We start from the raw sequence: 7,319 nt of genomic DNA, 5'->3' as shown, positions 1-7,319 counted from the left end.
TTATAACTACCCTTTTGTGGCCTTTCTTTCTCATCTCTTTTAGTATATTTTGCAGAAGAAGTTTTTAATATTAACAAGGTTCAGCTTATTATTTTCTTTCATGGACTGTGCTTTTGGTTTTGTGCCTAAAATCTCATTACCAAACTCAAGTTGGCCCCGTGTTATCTTCTAGATTTTCTTGCCTATTCCATATGGCACGTGGAATCCTAGTCCCTGACCAATCAAACCTCTTCCCCAGCAGTGGAAGTGTTGATTCTTAAACACTGGATTGCCAGGGATGTCCCTGCAATTTTTTTTTTTAAATTGTGAGTTTTTCTTTAGGTCTGTGATTCCCTTTGAGTTAATTATTTTGAAAGTTTAGAGTTTGTATGTCAATTCATTTTTCTTAGATATGGATGTCTAGTTATCCCAGGACTGTAAGTTTAAAGACTGTCCTTTTCATTGAATTGCCTTTGTGCCTTTGTTAAAGGTCGGTTGAGTGTTTGGGTGTCTGTTTCTAGATTTTCTGTTCTGTGCATTGATCTGTCTATTATTCTGTTAATAGCATACAGTCTTGAGTATTGTAGCTTAAAGTAAGTTTTGAAATCCAGTAAATATCAGTTCTCTGACTTTGATCTTTAATATTGACTTCAGTGGGTATTATGGATCATTTCATTGTTGACATAAAATTTTAAATTGTTTGGCTGGCTATCCAGAAGCTAACTTGCTGGAATTTTGAACAGAATTGCATTAAGTGCCTAGGTTAAGTTTGGCAATAAGTGACATCTCAACAATATAGCATCTCCCTATCTATGAACATGGCATGTCTATTTATCTTTAATTTTTTTCAGTGCAGATTATGAGTTTTTCTCATGTAAATCTTATACATATTTTTTGAAGAATTATTTCTAATATATTTTTGGTGCTAATGTAAATGGAGTTAGAGTTTTTAATTGGCAAGTTCCATCTTTTTATTGGAAAAGAATTGACTATTATGTATTAACCTTATTAATATATTAATTATATAGTAGTTATATATTGATAATGTATTAACCTTATTAACATATACTCCTGGCTTATTAATGCCAAGAGTTTTCTTTGTTATTGATGCTTATAATTCCATTTTTCCCTTCCAAATATCTGTATCTTTTTGCTTCCTTCTCTTATCTCTTTGCATTTGGCTAGGAACTTTCAGTACAGTGTTGAATAGGCATGGTGAGAAGGGATAACCTCACCTTGTTCCTCACCTTATGTGACAGCATCTGTCTTCTCACTATGAAGTATGATGTTTTACCTGTATTTCTTTTTAGATGTTTTTATATGAAGCTGAGGAAATGCCTGTCTGTATCTAGTTTGCTGAGAATTTTTATGATGAATGGGTGTTGAATTTTATCAGATGATTTTTTCCCTTTCATCTGTTGATCTCAATCTTGTGATTATCTTCCTTAGACTATTGTTATTATGATTTATGATTACTGATTTTCAAATGTTGCACATCTGAAATGCATCCTACTTAGATAGAGTATGTAATTCCTTGTATGATTGTTAGGTTTTTTTTCTTATATTTTTTTGGGGATTTTGCTTCTGTGTTCATGAAGGTATTTGTGTTCAATTTTTTTCTCTTAATTTCTTCATCTGATTTTGATATTTGAGTGTAATACTCATCTCACAGAAAAGGAATTAGGAGGTGTTCCTTTTGCTTCTATTTTCTGGGAGAGATTGTAGAGAATTGTTATCATTCTTCCTTAAATTTTTGTTAGAATTCATCAGTGGAAACATCTGGGTCTGTTACTGTCTTTATTGAAAGCTTATTACTTATGGATTAAATTTCTTTAATAGATACAGACCTATTCAGAGTATCTATTTTTCTTTGTGACAGTGGGGCTAAGTTATACTTTCAAGAAGTTTCTCACCGGAACCTTTCCTTTTTTGTAGGCACAGAGTGTTTATAATATTCACTCATTATCCTTTTAATGTCCATGGAATCAGTAGTAATGGCCCCTCCTTCATTTTCTACTATTAGTAATTTAATTTGTTTTCTCTCTTTGTTCTTCTTTAGCCTGGGGAGAATTGTATCTTCTTTTTATTTTGTATCTTGAAGGAAACTTCTTTGGGCTTTGTTCTTTTTCTGCATTACCTTCCTTTTTTCAGTGTCATTGGTTTCTGCTTTGATTTATTCTTCCTCTGCTTTTTCTTTTCTTTCACAAGTTTACTAATATAGAAGCTTAAGTTATTAATTGTAGGTTTTTTTTTGTTATAGGCACTCAATGCTGTGTATACCTCTTTACTGATTTTGCTGCATCACACAACTTCTGATAAGTTGTAATTTTGTTTTCATTTTGTAAAAATATTTTAAAATTTCTCATTAGAATTTCTCTTTGGCCCATGTGTTATTCAGATGTTTATTGTTTAGTCTGCAAATAAATCTTTAGTTTTCCTGCTGTCTTTTGTTATCAATTTCTAGTTTATTTCCATCACACTGAGAGAATTCTCTGTATTATTTGTATGTTTTAAATTTGATGATATACATTTTATGGCTTAGACTGTGATCTGTCTTGATATATGTTTCATGTGAACTTGAAAATAATGTGTTTCCTGCTGTCATTCAATATTCTATAAATGTCATTTAGATCTCATTAATGCTTGTTACTTTTCAGTTCAACTGGACCTTACTGATTTTCTGCCCACTGAATCTGTCAATTAGTAAAAGACATGTGTTGATATCTCCTTTGAGATTATATTTGCCACATCAATGTTTGCTCTGGGTATTTTATTTTAACAAAGCTTCCTTTAGGTCCATACACCTTAAAGTTTGCTATGATTTCTTTGAGTGTTGACCACTTAATCTTTAAGTAATGCCCATTTTTATTCCTGATTTTCTTGTTTGAATATTGCTTTACCAGAAATAGATTCAGTGAGTACAGATTTTTTTTTACCACTCATATTAGCATTGCATAGTTTTCTCTATCCCTTTATTTTAATCTATTCATGTCTTTGAATTTAGAGTGGGTTTCTTATAGATCCCATGTGCTTAGTCGCTCAGTCATGTCTGACTCTTTGGAGCCCATGGACCATAGCCTGCCAGACTCCTCAGTCCATGGGGATTCTACAGGCAAGAGTACTGGAGTGGGCTGCCATGCCCTACTCCAGGGAATCTTCCCAACCAGGTATCGAACCTTGGTGTCCTGCAAGGCATGTGGATTCTGTACCATCTGAGCCTCCAGGAAAGCCCAAAATAAAGATGGACAGCATAGGGTAGGTATATTTTTGTTGTTTCAATTTCTTTTTCATCTACCTTTCTTTTCTCTACCTTTTAAATACCATTCACATTAAAAGTGATTATGCAGAGTTTGTTTAACATTGACCATATTCGTATCTGTTTTCTGTTCATTGAATTTATTCTTTGTTGTTGTTTTAATATTCTGCTGTTTTTCTGCCTTGTCTACTTTTGAATGAAGATTTAACATTATTTCATTGTCTGTCCTCTTGGGAAATCAGTTATATGTTTAAAAATTTTTTTACTGTTTTTGTAGAGTTTGCATGATACATTTGCAACTCATTCAAATCCTCTTTTAAATAACAACATCCAGCTTCACGGTTGGTACAAGTATCTTGTTTCCCAGTTCCTCCTCTCCTGGCCTTTCTACCATTTCTGCCATTTTTTTTATCCATAAGGTATAATCACTAGATGCATTGTTTGTTTATTATTATTTTCAATAAATAGTTATCTTTTTGATTAATTGGAGGTAATACAAAGGTTTATTTAACTTCATTTATTCTTTCTCTAACTCTGTACCGTTCTTTACATAGGCCAGATTTCCTGACCTACATCATTTTCCTTTGCCCAGAAGAATTTCTTTTAGCATTTCTTGCAGAGTAGTTCTGCTAGTTACAAATTTCCATCAGTTTTTGTTTGTTATATAAAGTCTTTGTTTTTCATTATTGTTGAAGGATTTTTCCCTCTTGCTACTAAATTCTGGGTATGTAGTAGTGTTTTTTTTTTTTTCTTTCAATGAATTGAAACTTTAATTCTAGTCTTTTCTTGATAGCATGGTTCACGAAGAGAAATCTTAGGTAATTGTTACTCTTGTTCTTCTATAGCAAGTTCTTTTTTTTTTTTTTTTTCCCTCTAGTGTTCCTCAAGAATTATGTTTTCTTTTGGTTTTCTGAAGTTTGAGTGTGATATGCCAAAGTTTAGATTTTTATTTTCTGTTTATCCTGCTTTGTATTCTGTGAGCTTCCTAGATGTCATCCAACCATTTCATCCTCTGTTCTCCCCTTCTCCTCATGCCCTCAATATTTGCCAGCCTCAGGGTCTTTTCAACAGAGTCAACTCTTCACATCAGGTAGCTAAAGTATTGGAGTTTCAGCTTCAACATAAGTCCTTCCAATGAATATTAAGGACTGATTTCCTTTAGGATGGACTGGTTGGACCTCCTTGCAGTCCAAGGGACTCTCAAGAGTCTTCTCCAACGCCACAGTTCAAAAGCATCAATTCTTCGGTGCTCAGCTTTCTTTATAGTCCAACTCTCACATCCACACATGACTAGTGGAAAAAGCATAGCCTTGATTAGATGGACCTTTGTTGGCACAGTAACATCTCTGCTTTTTAATATGCTGTCTAGGTTGATCATACCTTTTCTTCCAAGGAGTAAGCTTCTTTTAATTTCATGGCTGCAGTCACCATCTGCAGTGATTTTGGAGCCCAAAAAAATAAAGTCCATCACTGTTTCCGCTGTTTCCCCATCTATTTGCCGAAGTGATGGACAGGATGCCATGATCTTAGTTTTCTGAATGTTGAGTTTTAAGCCAACTTATTCAGTCTTCTCTTTCACTTTCATCAAGAGGCTCTTTAGTTCTTCTTCACTTTCTGCCATAAGGGTGGTGTCATCTGCATATCTGAGGTTACTGTTATTTCTCCCGGCAATCTTGATTCCAGCTTGTGCTTCCTCCAGCCCAGCATTCCTCATGATGTACTTTGCATAGAAGTTAAATAAGCAGGGTGACAATATAGGGCCTTGATTTTCTCCTTTTCCTATTTGGTGTCAGTCTGTTGTTCCATGTCCGGTTCTAACTGCTGCTTTCTGACCTGCTTACAGATTTCTCAAGAGGCAGGTCAGGTGGTCTGATATTCCCATCTCTTTCAGAATTTTCCACAGTTTATTGTGATCCACACAGTCAAAGGCTTTGGCATAGTCAAAAAAATGGAAATAGATGTTTTTCTGGAACTCTCTTGCTTTTTTGATGATCCAGCTGATGTTGGCAATTTGATCACTGGTTCCTCTGCCTTTTCTAAAACCAGCTTGAACATCTGGAAATTCATGTATTGTTGAAGCCTGGCTTGGAATTTTCTCCTCACTCCTAGATCTAGGACATTCTGCTGCTGATGAGCTGTGATTCCCTTTATTTGCCTAGATCTTCAGTTTGGGGTGGCTGTGGTTTTCCCTGTAACTTCAGTTTTCTGATAGATCCTAGAAAGAGTTTTTGATTTTCTGTTTGTTCAGGTTTTTTCTCATTGTGAGGATGGGAGTGATGGTTTCTGAGATATTCACATGGGAAAGCAGGAAAATTTCTGTCGAATAGCAGAGATGGTACCACGTATCCATGTGTTGTTTCTTCCTTTATTGGGAATTCTTCCTACATTCCATGGGGGCTTCCCCAGTGGCTCAACCATAAAGAACCCACATGCCAATGCAGGAGATGCAGGTTTGATCTCTGGGTCGGAAAGTTCCTCTGGAAGAGGAAATGGCAACCTAACTCAGTATTCTTGCCTGAGAAGTCCCATGGACAGAGGAGCCTAGTGGATGACAGTCCATGTGTTCACAAAAGAGTCAGACATGAGTTAGCAAGTAAACAGCAACAACAAATGACTTAATTAATTATGGCTACGGAAGGAAACCTCCAAATGAATCCTAATAAGACAGTTTGGAGAGCTTCCAGTTTGCTGAACACACGTAGGAGATGTGAGGGTGGTGGAGGTGGACAGGGTCTGAGAGCTTTGTACCCCTTTCCCACACCTCACTCCAAGCATCTTGTCCATTTGGCTGTTGGGGAGTCAGATGTTTTATGATAAACCAATCATCTAATAAGTCAGCTGTTTTCTTGAGTACTTTGAGCTGATTCAGAAATTATTCAACCCTGGGAAGGGTTTGTGGTAACCCTGATTTAAAGCTAGTCAGTCAGAATTACAAGAGACCTGGATTTGACTAAGTGTAAGGCACTCTTGTGGGAATGAGCCCTTAACTTGTGAGATGTGATGCTAACTCCAGGTAGATACTATCAGAAACAAATTGAATCATGGTAGATACTCAGCTGGTGTTAGAGAATTGGTTTGTGTGTGAAAAACAAAGAAAAACTCATACATTTGGTGTCAACAGTATTGAAAATACAAGTGCAAAAAAACTGTTCTTTCCCTTTACAAATGCATTTTCTCCTTTTTATGTAAATGCAGTAGTTTCCAGTTGTCAGTTTTTTTCCTAATATGATACCTGTGTGTTCCTTGTTGCAGTTTCTGCTCTTTAGGTGCTAGTCGTGTTCCTTAGACACAGCCTATTTCTTCATTTAATCACATGGCTGTGTGAGAGTGATCTTTGCTCAAGTATTCCTTTATTGGGACATTCTTACCTAGACTTTGTGTCAAGGAGGGTGTCCCTGTTAAAATGGTTGATCCATTTTCTGTCTTTTTGTATGATTTAGAAGAATTCAAGGAAGCTGGTGATTAGTTTCTCCCTGACCATTTGGTGTAATGGGCCACCAAATCTGGCTTGTCATGGACATTTTGATGGTACTGTAGGTTTGGACTACATTTTCAATTTAGTGATTTATAGGTTTCTAAAAGCTGTCCCATTTTACTGCAGTTTTAAAATTTAAAGTCATGATAATTATAATAAAAACAATCATAAACAACACTTTGGAGAATAAAACAATGAACTTAGTAGACTTGAAACTCAGCATCAATAATCCTCAATAATTATAGGAAACAGCTTGTTAAATTTAAAGTTTATTTATGTATTCATTTGTTTATTGGCTAATCACTCTTGAGACAAAGTTGTGTGCTTCCATTAGAGATATGTAGTGTTTGTTTTCTACTTTGTGGTGGTACTGACAATTGGTGACGATCTTCATTTCACCCTTATCCATTACTTCATTAGGGTCCATCGAATGCTAATTCTTTAGTTATACCCTGGTGGCTCAGAGGTGAAGAATCCACCTGCAGTGCAGGAGATTTGAAGGAGATGCAGGTTCACTCCCTGGGTTGGGAAGACCCCTGGAGGAGGAAATAGCAATGCACTCCATTATTCTGGTGTGAGAAACCACAGGGACAGAGGAGCCTGGCAGGC

The sequence above is a fragment of the Bos taurus genome, unplaced genomic scaffold (genome assembly GCF_002263795.3).
Source record: "Bos taurus isolate L1 Dominette 01449 registration number 42190680 breed Hereford unplaced genomic scaffold, ARS-UCD2.0 ScbfJmS_892_Leftover_ScbfJmS_927, whole genome shotgun sequence".
Taxonomy (NCBI): Eukaryota; Metazoa; Chordata; class Mammalia; order Artiodactyla; family Bovidae; genus Bos; species Bos taurus.
This window is presented reverse-complemented; position numbering follows the sequence as displayed.